Below are 11,496 nucleotides of genomic sequence, written 5' to 3'. Positions count from 1 at the left end.
TGTAGAAGGAAGCCAAGCACTGCAGAAGGGAGCCAAGTGGCAGAGAAGGGAACGGATCAGAGGTAGCAGAGATGGGAGCGGAGCTGAGGCACAGACACGGGAGGGAGCGAAGTGGTGGAGAAGGGAGGGAGCGAAGCAGCAGACATGGGAGGGAGCCGAGGCGGCTGGGAAGTGAGGGAGCCGAGGTAGCGGACACAGGAGGGAGCCGAGGTGGTGGAGAAGGGAGGGAGCGGAGGGCGAAGCAGCGAAGGGAGGGAGCGAGGCAGCGGAGAAGGGAGAGAAGCCCGCCTCCGTGGGCTTCACTCCCTTCTCTGCTTCGCTCCAGTCTCAGGAAGCCCTATTCTTGCAGTAATAGGCCCAAGGAAGCCCTATTCTTGCAGGAATCTTCCTGCAACAGGCCTCTAGTAAAAAATAAACAAAAAAGAAATGACATGCGCAAATAATATTTCTGGGTTATTATTTAAAATAATTTTGCTGGGCAATGAGGCACAAGGAAAATGTGATAACTAGTAATATACAACCTAATAAAAGGTTTTAGTCTTTCTTTAACTCTGCACAAAATACATTGTCAATCACCTTTATGTTCATGTTTCCTATAGACAAAATAAGATTTGAGCCCCTCTTAAATATCATTGTGCCTCTCACACAACCTGGTAGCATAGTGCCTTCCACACAGCAGGGACTCAGTAAATATCTGTTGTCTCTCTGTCTGATGAGGATAGAAAGCCTGATTTATTTTAATTCTCGTGATACCAATGTAGGTTATTAATAAAATATCCTAGGTGTCCTTTAGAGCACTAACTTTTCTTTGTGGGAATTTTTGATCTGTAAAAGCAAATGAGCTTTTTATCTTTAAGGAAAGGGGAATAGATGGGAAGTGCATGCTCACAAAAGCCCAAGACTGCGATGAATGTCCTCAGCTCTAAACAATGACAAAAAGTACATTAGCCACAAGATCAAGATGCCTAATCAATTTGCAAGCACATGGAAGGGCTCAAAATGATGGGTAATAACCAGCATGACTTTGTGACCGACAAATCATGTTAGACCAATCCAATTGCCTCCTCTGACAGAGTGGCAGGCCTTGTACGCTGAGAGGAAGGGACAGACATAAACTATTTTGACTTCAGGGAGGCTTCTGACTGTTCCACATGACATGCTCATCAACAAGGTAGGAAAATATGGCTTGCTGTCAGAGATGGATTAAATTGATTAGCAAGGTGGCTAATTGGGAAGAGAGGGAAAGTCAGCAACTTCATGAGAACACAAATACTTGGCCGGCTTCGGTCTGGATAAATTCAAGGGCAAATGAATACAGCAGGCAGAGCGGAATATAGCTACATGGCAGGACCCTTGCCTGTAAATAGCATAGCTCACCTCTTTTGATGGCATTTGCTCTAATGCTGGGCACTAAGCAAGTGCCTGAACAAATGGACACTCTGTTATACTCACAGGGAAGTCATTATTTTAGATTAAAATTTTTGTGTCTCTAAAATATGCTATTAAAATATAAAAGGTATCTAGACATAATCATTTCCTATTAAGCTATTAAGAATACATCTTCATTAAGGATAAATTTGACAGATGTCCCCAGATATGGCAGATTGAATGAGAATAGGAAAATGAAATGGATAATTTTCAAGGGGAAAAAATAGGACAGATAGTTTGGAGGATGTTAGATGTCTTGAGGCAAAACCAATAGAGGCTTCTAATTATGTGGACTGCAGTCATATTTGACCTGAAATTAATTTCTTCCACTTTACACACTGGTTAAGATCTGACCCTAAACTCAGTATTTAGGGCAGGTCAAATAATTTTTGAACTAATCAGTTCAACTGGAAGAATTACCATAGAAATTTGGTCAGAAATGAAACAATCATTTATTTTGACAAATCAGCTAACAAGTAAGTCCTCACTAAACACCCATTACATGTCCCTTTCTGCTAGACACCGCCCCTGTCCTCAAAGACCTGGGGCACAAAGGAAAAGGTAACACCCGTGAAAGATGAAACATGTATTCTGATCTGTCTTCAACATCTATGATTTCTTTCTTTCAACCTCAGCCTTCCTTGCCTTAAATATGTCCTAGTGCCTTTTTTCTAAAGACTTTCACTTAATTGTATCCTGTGTGATGTTTATAAAAAATGTCCAAATATTCTTTGAGATTTCTCCTGAAAAAGGAGGAGCCTAATTCCTCTCCCCTTAATTGTGGGTTGTACTTAAGGACTGCAAAAATGCTGGTGTGTCACATTGGAGAACAGGTCATAAAAGGCATAACAAATATTCATAAGGGAGAAATATTTATATACTTGGCAAGAATACAATTAAGAACTATAGTTATTAAAACATATAAATAAAGTGACAAAAACAAACCACAGGAGATGAGAAGATATTTGCAACCATATCACCAACATACATAATGAACTACATATTGACAAGGAAAAAAATAAACAAATTAATAAAAACAGTAGGCTGAAGACTTAATTAGATATTTTACAAAAGAGAAAATCCAAATGACCAATAAACAAATTAAATCAGACCAACTTCCTTAGAAACAAGGAAATTGCAAATAGAGACTATAGCAAACTACCACTATCTACCCATCAAATTGGCTACAATAAAAATCTGAGGAAGCCCAGTATTGGTGATGATGTAAATCATTATCTGTTAAAGTTAAAAACAATCACACACTATGACTCAGCAATTTCACTCCTGGGTAAATGCACTATAAAAAACAGATGGCTAGGCACCAAATACATGTACAATAACTTTAATAACAGTGTTGTCGGGAAAGCAACACTGGAGCAATTCTTCCATGGAGTCACCAGAAAAGCATTTCGGGGACTCACATATAAGAGGATGTGAGCAACAGTGGCAAGATTTATTGGGGAAAAAACAAAGACCTGCCCCCAGGTACCCATTTCTCATCCAGGATCAGGAAGTTCAGTTCCCTCTTCCTGCAGAACTCCCTCCTCGGGGCCTCAGACAACACCTGCACCTGTCCGTCCAGGAGGGCCAAGACCCAGAGGTGCAGAACTTCGCTTTGTCTAGTTTCCCCATCTGTACATCCACTGCCAAGGCATGATGGCGCCCAGGCCATGGCTGGCACTGGGCTTGGGCCTGCATGGCTACTGAAACAAGAGCACATAAAGAAACCATCTCCTGGCCTCTGCTAGCTTCGATCATATTTCCTTGGGCTTGGGAGAGAGAAGACTTTCTTTCAAACTAACCAATCTGTTTCCTAATTCTTTGTGGGCTTGTGCTGCACCCTCCCCCTATCCAATCCCTCTCCTGATCTTGCGAGGTTCCCTGCCCTATTGGACACTTTCCTGATTTTCCCAGGCTACCCTCCTCCCCTTTATGTGGGCTTTTTGGCTGCTGCTGCACATCTCTCAGAGAAGGAATTTCTCCTTGACTGGCTCTCCCTCCCTCTGTGAGGATGGACTGGCCGTTCTCCTGGGAGCTCGGTTCTTGCGAGCTCCAGGATTCCGTCCATTTGGCCTGCAATGGGACTACCCCTGGAGAGTCTGGGAGCTGTATTTCAGACTTAATCAGGCTTAATGTCTGATGCCATTTTGCTCCCTTCATAGCTAACTAACTAACTACTGTAACAACAGCGTAGATTCTGCAGCCAAAACCTAGGGGGAGATTATTTCAACAGCAGAATATGTAATATTTACAAACTACAGCATTGAAAATAATCAAATTAAAGCAATGTGAATCAATTTCAATGAGTTACATAAACATAATATTGAGTAAAAAAAACTCAACACTGTTAGATCCATGCCTAAAGGAGCCAGGCCAAGAGACATTGTGAGAGGTTAAGAAGTGAAAGGTGAACATGGTGGATGGTGAGTGCAGGCAGACCAACTAGCCATCTCAGATGGTGATTAAAGAAAAGGGAATTTATCTACGGGAAGGGGATGAAGGATGGGATATCCAAAGGGAAGGGCTGCACAGCACCGGGCCAAGGGGGCATTGGGTCGATATCAGCCCCCAGGAGCTGGAGTTTCATCCTCTTACTAGAGGCCTGATGCACAAAATTTCCTGCATTTGCAGTCCCAGACTCCTTGTTCCTTACCACCTGCCTGCAGAGGAGGTGGGAGAGGGTCCTGCCACTGCTGTGCTGCTACACTTGTCAGCCATGAGCATGGCTTCTGGCTGAGCAGTGCTCCCCCTGTGGGTCATTGGGTGTCATAGTGACCAGTCGTTCCTTCGTTCAGTCAATTCGCATATTAGCCTTTTATTATATAGGACGCAGTCACTGGCGGGAAGCTTTTGCCATCATTGGGTCTGGGGCTGAGGTGGGCTTGTAATGCAGATGGAACGCAGGTGTGTGATCAGGTGCAGTTTCCATTCCTTGTATGGTCTGACTCCTGGTGTCCAGGGAGTTTTTCTTGGTCCTTTGTTCTCCTATGGCAGGGGGCTTACAAATGGCCATGAAGGATTGTACTGCCCTATAGTCCTAACAAATACCAAAGAATAGATTGTATAATACATTCTTTATATTAGATCCAAAAATACAAACTAAACAGTAATGTCAAGGGAGGCATCTATTGGTGCTAAAATTATAAAGCAAAGCATGAAAGTCATTGCTATAAAATTCAGCACCATGGCTACCCCTAGCAGGTAGTGAGTTGGAGATATTCCGGGATGAATATGTGAAGAGCTTCTGCAATGCTGACAAAGTTTTAGTTCTTGACCTGAGTTCACAGGTTTCACTTTCTACTTCATCCCAATATGTTATTTATGTTTTACACATTTTTTTCTGTGTATTGTATTTGAAAATAAAATATTTACAGGAAAAAACAACAAATGTATATCACAGCCCCACAAACTAGCTTCAATTCTCACAACTCTATAATAATTGCTCCCTGGATTTTTTCTCTCAAGAATCCCATTAAATGGTTGAAAAGACATTTATGCTTTATTTTTCCTGAATCATCCAGTTTGCAAATATTCATTAAACAAATTGAGTGCCTATTATGTGACAGGCACTGTTCTAGGCATTGAAAATTATGGCAGTGAAACAAAGTTAAAATTTAAAAATGCTGCCCTCACTTATGGAACATACAGTCTTGTTTAAGTTTAAAATAATTATTTTAGTGATTCTGATGATCAGAATAAAGTGAACGTAGCCTCAGGAAAGGCTGCATCCAGGGATTCAAACATCATTGTGATTCTCACTCTCCACCTATCTCTCACTTGGCTTACAGTTGAAATCCAGCCTTATTCCCTCAAACCCTTTCATAAATTAGGGGGCATAACCATGACTAGCTTTGTAGGCGCATCCTTCAGCTTGCACTCTAAGGGCAAAAAAAAAAAAAAAACATCTGTTTCCCCGTATCCATTTATCCCTCAAACCCTTTCATAAATTAGGGGGCATAACCATAACTAGCTTTGTAGGTGCATCCTTCAGCTTGCACTCTAAGGGCAAAGAAAAAAAACATCTGTCTCCCCGTATCCATTTTAAAAAATCTAGGGATGGGCTCTGAGTGGACACTTTAGGATCATTCTTTCATCTGTGAGCCAATCACTGAGGAGAAGACAATGGTGCACTATGACTGGCCGAGCCTAGATCTCATACCCAATCCTGTCATCAGAGAAGCCTAGTACAGTACTTGTTAGCCCTACTGGAACAGCATGAAGTAGGTGTGAGAAATTTCCAAACAAAAGCCCTGAAATTAGAATTGTTAGTGTTGAATCGACTAAACAGTTGATGAACTCTCCAATAACTGGACATAATACAGATCAGACTATGATCAGAGCAATCACAGAAGCAAAATAGAACATGAAACACTGCAAGTTCACAGAGGAAGGAAGAGTTATTTCTCACTGAAGAACCACCTTCCCTCACCCCATAGAGCCAGGTCTCAAGTTCACCCCTGAAGAAAGATACTGATCATTTTATTCGGAATTAAAGAAACAAAGATCTGAGAGGGGCCTAAGGTCATGCTGGCTATCCCAACACTTTCTGGAGAGAACCAGTGATGGGGAAATCCACATTAGTAAGATGTGCTGGAGAGGCAGCCCCCAGTCTGTCTTGGGAAGCAGTCCCGGTGCTTAATCGTCCTTACCTGTTCTGCTCAGGTTAACAACTGCTTTCCTTTCCCAGCTGAGGTAAAGTGAGTTTATTAAAAAGTCAACAAAGAACAATGATTCAACCAGAGAGAGGACATTGAAGAACGAAGTGCTCTGAGTTTAAGCTCTGTATCCCTAAATCAGCACTTTCGAAAGCCCTTTCCTCTTCAGAGTGGCTAAACGGGTGTCTAACAATGAGGTCCTGCTCTCGCTGCTGCTGGCCTACCCTGAAATTTGGAGCTTTATTACTGAGATTTGGGCTTATGGTTTTAAGGAACCATCACAAAATGTGGTTACATCCTTCAGACCCTGTGTTTGAATTTCTATTTATTCAACATATTCTAGGATCAATCATCTATGAGAATAAACTTAAAATAGGTGTAATATATGCACCTCTATGTTCACTGCAGCGTTACTTACAATAGCCAAGATTTGGAAATAGCCCAAGTGTCTATCAGTAGATAAGTGGATAAAAAAGCTGTGGTACATTTACCCAATGGAATACTACTCAGCTATTTAAAAAAAAAAAAGTAAATCTTACCTCTTGTGACAGCACGGATGGACTGGAGAGTATTATGCTAAGTGAAATAAGTCAGTCAGAGAAAAACAAGTACCATATGATTGCATTTATCTGTGGAATTTAAGGAACAAAACAAACTAACAAAACAAACAGACTCACAGATACAGAGAACAGACTGACAGCTATTAGAGGGGAGCAGCTTGGGGGTCTAGGTGAAAAAGATGAAGAGATTAAGCAAACAAAAAAAAGAAAAAGAAAAAGCTAAAACAGCAACCAAGAAAACCCCAAGACACAGACAATATTATAGTGATTACCACAGGGAAAGAGGGTGGGGGAAGTATAAGAGTATAAAGGGAGGATAAATGGAGATGGAAGGAGACTTGACTTGTGGTGGCAAACACACAATGCAATATACTGATGATGTTCTATAGAATTGTTCACCTAAAGCCTATATAATTTTATTAACCAATGTCAAGCCAATAAATTCAATTAAAAAACTTAAAATTAAAAAAAATAGCCCTTGTCCTTTCTATCCTCACAATCCAAAAGGATTCTCTACAATCAATTACACTGATGTGACAGGACATTAAAATGTCCACACCCTGTCACCAGCCCTTGCCGTGGGACCCTTAAAGGTGACTAATTCCTCACCCAGCCTCCCCTTCAGGATTGTGCAGTGTGTGTGCACATCTCCCTCTCGGCCCTACTGCTGGGTGGAAGTCCCTTTAGGGTAAGAGACTGCACTTTTCCCATCTCTGTGTTTCTTGGGCTCATAACATAATGATTTATGCAAAGTAGACATTTGCTAATGGTTATCTGATAATTTTTAAAAATTCACATTAAATTATAAGTGATTGTGCCATCCTTTATCTTTCCAATATTCATATGAATCAGAGAAAATGCTTATAGATCAATGGATAACTACATTTTGAAATCAGGTGACCAGAAGTGAGGTGTGAAAGGGAGTGTTATGCCTAGTTATGGGGATACAGGCGCATAGTAATTAAAAGCATGGAATCCACAAGCAGATATCTCTGAGTACAAATCTTAGTAAGCTCTTTAAAACTCTTTGGCCCTCAGTTTCCTATTTATGAATGGTATAATGTCTTTGTCTATAGGTTATTGTGGGGATTAAGTAAAATGATGAAGTACATAAACCAAATAAAGTCGCATATGAATGTCTTCAATAAGTAATAGTGTGTGTGTGTGTGTGTGTGTGTGTGTGTAAATTGCATTTTGAGCTCCTGGTCATCTTGTGTGATGGAAGCCTTATCTCAGAGAGTTTGAGTTCTCTGTTCTTTCCAGAGGGTTTCATCTAATTTGGGGGACCATTTACATAGTTCCAAGTGTGAGGTCAAGGCAGAGGCATCTGGCCCACTGATATGCACTGAAATCACTGTGCCTTTGTCACCCAATCACTGCTGACACCATCCTAGTCCCATCTTCATAGATCCTTAATCCTATGGGCTCTCTGCCAGGCTGTGCACTGCTGGGAAGGAAGCTGCAGGAGGTCTCCTGTAGCCCTGTCTGCATGCCAGGCGCCATTTCGGATCTGGAATATTGATGCCTAAAGAAAATACAGAACCCTTCCACTGGGTGGATTTTTCTGTCTCCATGTTCCTGTCAGAGCCCTCTCTCTGGGACCCATCAAACTCTCTGAGGTCACTATCTCTCCTGCTCCCACCCTCTCCGCAATCTGAGAAATGTTCTCTATACTGTACGTGGGACATGCCCTACTCTTCTCAAAACCCATTTCTCCCAACTATTTTGCCTTTACCTCGAGTCCTCAGATCCCTTAACAGGCCAGGATACTGAAAACTTGGTTTTTCTTCTTTGCACTTGGCCCTTCCTTCCAAGGGTCGTGGAGCTGGAGGAGCCACAGGTAGAACAAACAGGGAAAACACTGGGAGGAAGAGCCATCCAGCCAGTGACCTTGTTACCACTAGTTCAGCAGCAGGTGGGCATCGCCGGTTCTTCGGATGCTTTCATTCTCTAGCTATTTTCTGGGTAAGTTCCCCATGGTCCTTGAAGAAGTGTGTCCCAAATTGGAAGCTCTATTTATACGACATTACTGACCAATAGTAGTCACAGTTGTTGCAGTCGGAGAACATGGAGTGTTTTGGAAAGAAGGGAGGGCCAAGGGGCATGTTGCTGGGTGCCACGCCCGCCTCCCCTGTCTCTGGTGTCCAGGATAAAGCTAACAGCAACACTGAGGCAGGCAAGCAAACTGAAGAGGGTCACTGGTCTCAAAGGGCCCGGAGGTCAGCAACAGCCTCCAACTCCACAGAGGGTGTCTGTCCAGAGAGACGGCTGCTCCTTAGAGAGGTTGCTGAATGCAAAGCGGACTTGCCTTGTGCATGCAAAGTGCATTTTCCTGATCCAGATGAGCTTCCTTGCCTTCAGCTACCTGCAACCCTGATGAGGGTCCCACCAGGTGGGACACTTCAGTCTGAAGCGGAAGTTCCTGATCCCTACAACTCGGTGCCTCCCTGAGTGAAATGCTTGACCAGGATCAGGCACCCTGGTCACAGAGAGCGGTGAGCTGGGTCTGAGTTTACTGAGAGAACAGTCCATGGCACTGGCTGGGCTCCCAAGAGGACATTACAGGACATTGTTTGGGAATTAAGCTCTTTTGAATGTTGATGATGCACTGAATATTGAGGCTGCAGAGCATCCCTTGAGGGACAGGAGGACTCCCGGAACAAAGTGGGAGACTACATTGTGCTATGTCAGATGATAAGAGGGGAGACTGTGGTGTCATCTCAGCCCCTGGGGCCCCCCACCCCTGTCCTTGCTCCCTCGGGCCTGCAGGGTTGCCCAGAGTCCTGTGTCATCCTGAGGAGGACCCTATCCATGCCTGCCCATGGCAGGTGGAGAGCTCCCCATAATACAACAAGAACATGGGCTGGGTTCTAAAGAGTGGTCTGCTTAACTTAACATGTGTACTTTTTAATATTAAATTTATCAGAGTGGCATCCTATATAATAAAAGGCTAATATGCAACTTGATTGAACACAAGAACAACCAGTTTTTATGATGCACACTGACCACCAGGGGGCAGATCTCAATGCAAGAGATGCCCCTTGGTGGTCAGTGTGCTGTGGGGGAACACCGCTCATGGCTGGCAAACGCAGTGGCGGTGGTGGGAGCCTCTCCAGCCTCTGCGGCAATGCTAAGAATGTCCAACTGCCAGCTTGCCGTCAGACATCCCCCGCAAGGGCTCCTGGACTTCAAGAGGATGCAGGTCGGGCTGAGGGAACCCCCACCCCCAAGTGCATGAATTTCGTGCACTGGGCCTCTAGTTGGTTAATAAGATTGTATAGGTTTCAAGTGTACATTTCTATGATACATGACCTTCATACTGAATTTTGTATCCACCACCCAAAGTCAAATTTGAAACTGTACTGTTGAGGCGATTCTTCAGAAGTTGAAATGAATTCAGAATTGAATCTAGAGCTTCCCTCTTCCCCATTTCCCCCAAAAAATCACTTCCCTGCACAAGTGATGCTAATGACATGCTCGGTGTAGCTTGAAGATTGGACGTAAGAAACACACTACAAATTCTGATTGGATGCTGATTCTCTTAGCTCCTTCCACCAGTGGTGACCTTGCCTAGGTGCCATAAAACTTCCCAGAATGCATACAGTCATTCACTGTAGATCTCTTACTGAAATGTCTATTTTATTTAATGTAAATATATTTTGGAATGGAACTATAATTTGTAAAATTTAATGTTTTAATTATTTTTTTATTCTCAATTTGTATTTTCATTGTATAGATAAGACAGAGAGATGTTGGGTCAAACAACTATTGAAGAGAACTACAAAGAAAAGATGAAAGACAAAAACAAAGAAATAAAGCAAGGAACCCATAGTAGTCACTAGTAGCTAGCCATTCTTTATGATGGCTAAAGACCCTTCTTACAAAGTCTTCAACATGGAGCACCTAACAACTACAGCATCCACATTCTTTTTTAGAAACATCATTTCCAAAAATGGCCAACATTGGGACATAAAGCAAACCTCAACAAATTTAATGGAATTAAAGTATATAGACTATATTTACAACCGTGTTAGAATTAAATTACTAGTAGATATCAATAACCAAAAAATTGTAACTAGCAAAAGCACTATATATTTTGGAAATTTAAAAAAAATACCTCTAGCTATATCTGTATGTCAAAAACTTTAAATGTGTTTGCACTAAATAGTAACAGAATGCTATATTACAAAATTTGTGAGATAGATATAAAGCAGAAATTAGAGGGAAATTTATAGTCATAATGCATGTATTGGAAAATAAGAATGTGTGAAAATTGGCAAGCCTCCATCTGATCAAGATCCTCCTTCACAGAAGAGCTTGCTGCTGAGCTGTGGGTAGTGCAGTTGGCAATCTTCATTTGTCAGCCTTCAGGGTCTGCCTCAGCTGCAGACCGCTGCCAACCCTGAGTCCATGCCCACAGCTAATAACTGGGTGAAGAAGGGACTGAACAGCCCAGCCCAATGCAGCAAACCCAAGGCAGGACCATCCCTGATGGGCAATATTTGCTCCAGAGCTCCCCACAAAGTTGTCTCAGGCTTAAGGAGCCTGCATCACAGTTCAGCTTCTCCTTGTGTTTTAAATCTGGTTCTTCTCATTTCTCACTACAAACTTCATCTCAGTGTATGCACCGAGAATCCAGTCTGTGATACCATCTCAAACAATAAGGAAGATTACAGCACAGTAAACCAGTAAAAGTTATAAAAGAAAATAAATATGTGACTAGAAGTTTCTGAAAACAAATTCAATGGAGATAATTAATGGTCTTTTGAAAAGATGAACCAAATTTATAAGTCACTGGTAAAAGTTAAGAGAGAGAGAGAGAGAGAGAGAGAGAGAGAGAGAGAGAGAGAGAG

The 11,496-nt window shown here is 42.3% G+C and overlaps 1 pseudogene; it reads left to right on the top strand.

The window, feature by feature from the left end:
• The window catches only part of LOC102250145, a 77,254-nt pseudogene that overhangs the window by 52,835 nt on the left and 12,923 nt on the right, over positions 1 to 11,496 (top strand).

The sequence above is a fragment of the Myotis brandtii genome, unplaced genomic scaffold (assembly GCF_000412655.1).
Source record: "Myotis brandtii unplaced genomic scaffold, ASM41265v1 scaffold431, whole genome shotgun sequence".
In the NCBI taxonomy this organism is placed as follows: Eukaryota; Metazoa; Chordata; class Mammalia; order Chiroptera; family Vespertilionidae; genus Myotis; species Myotis brandtii.
The sequence above is the reverse complement of the archived record's forward strand: the minus strand, read 5'-3'. Positions and strand labels throughout refer to the sequence as shown.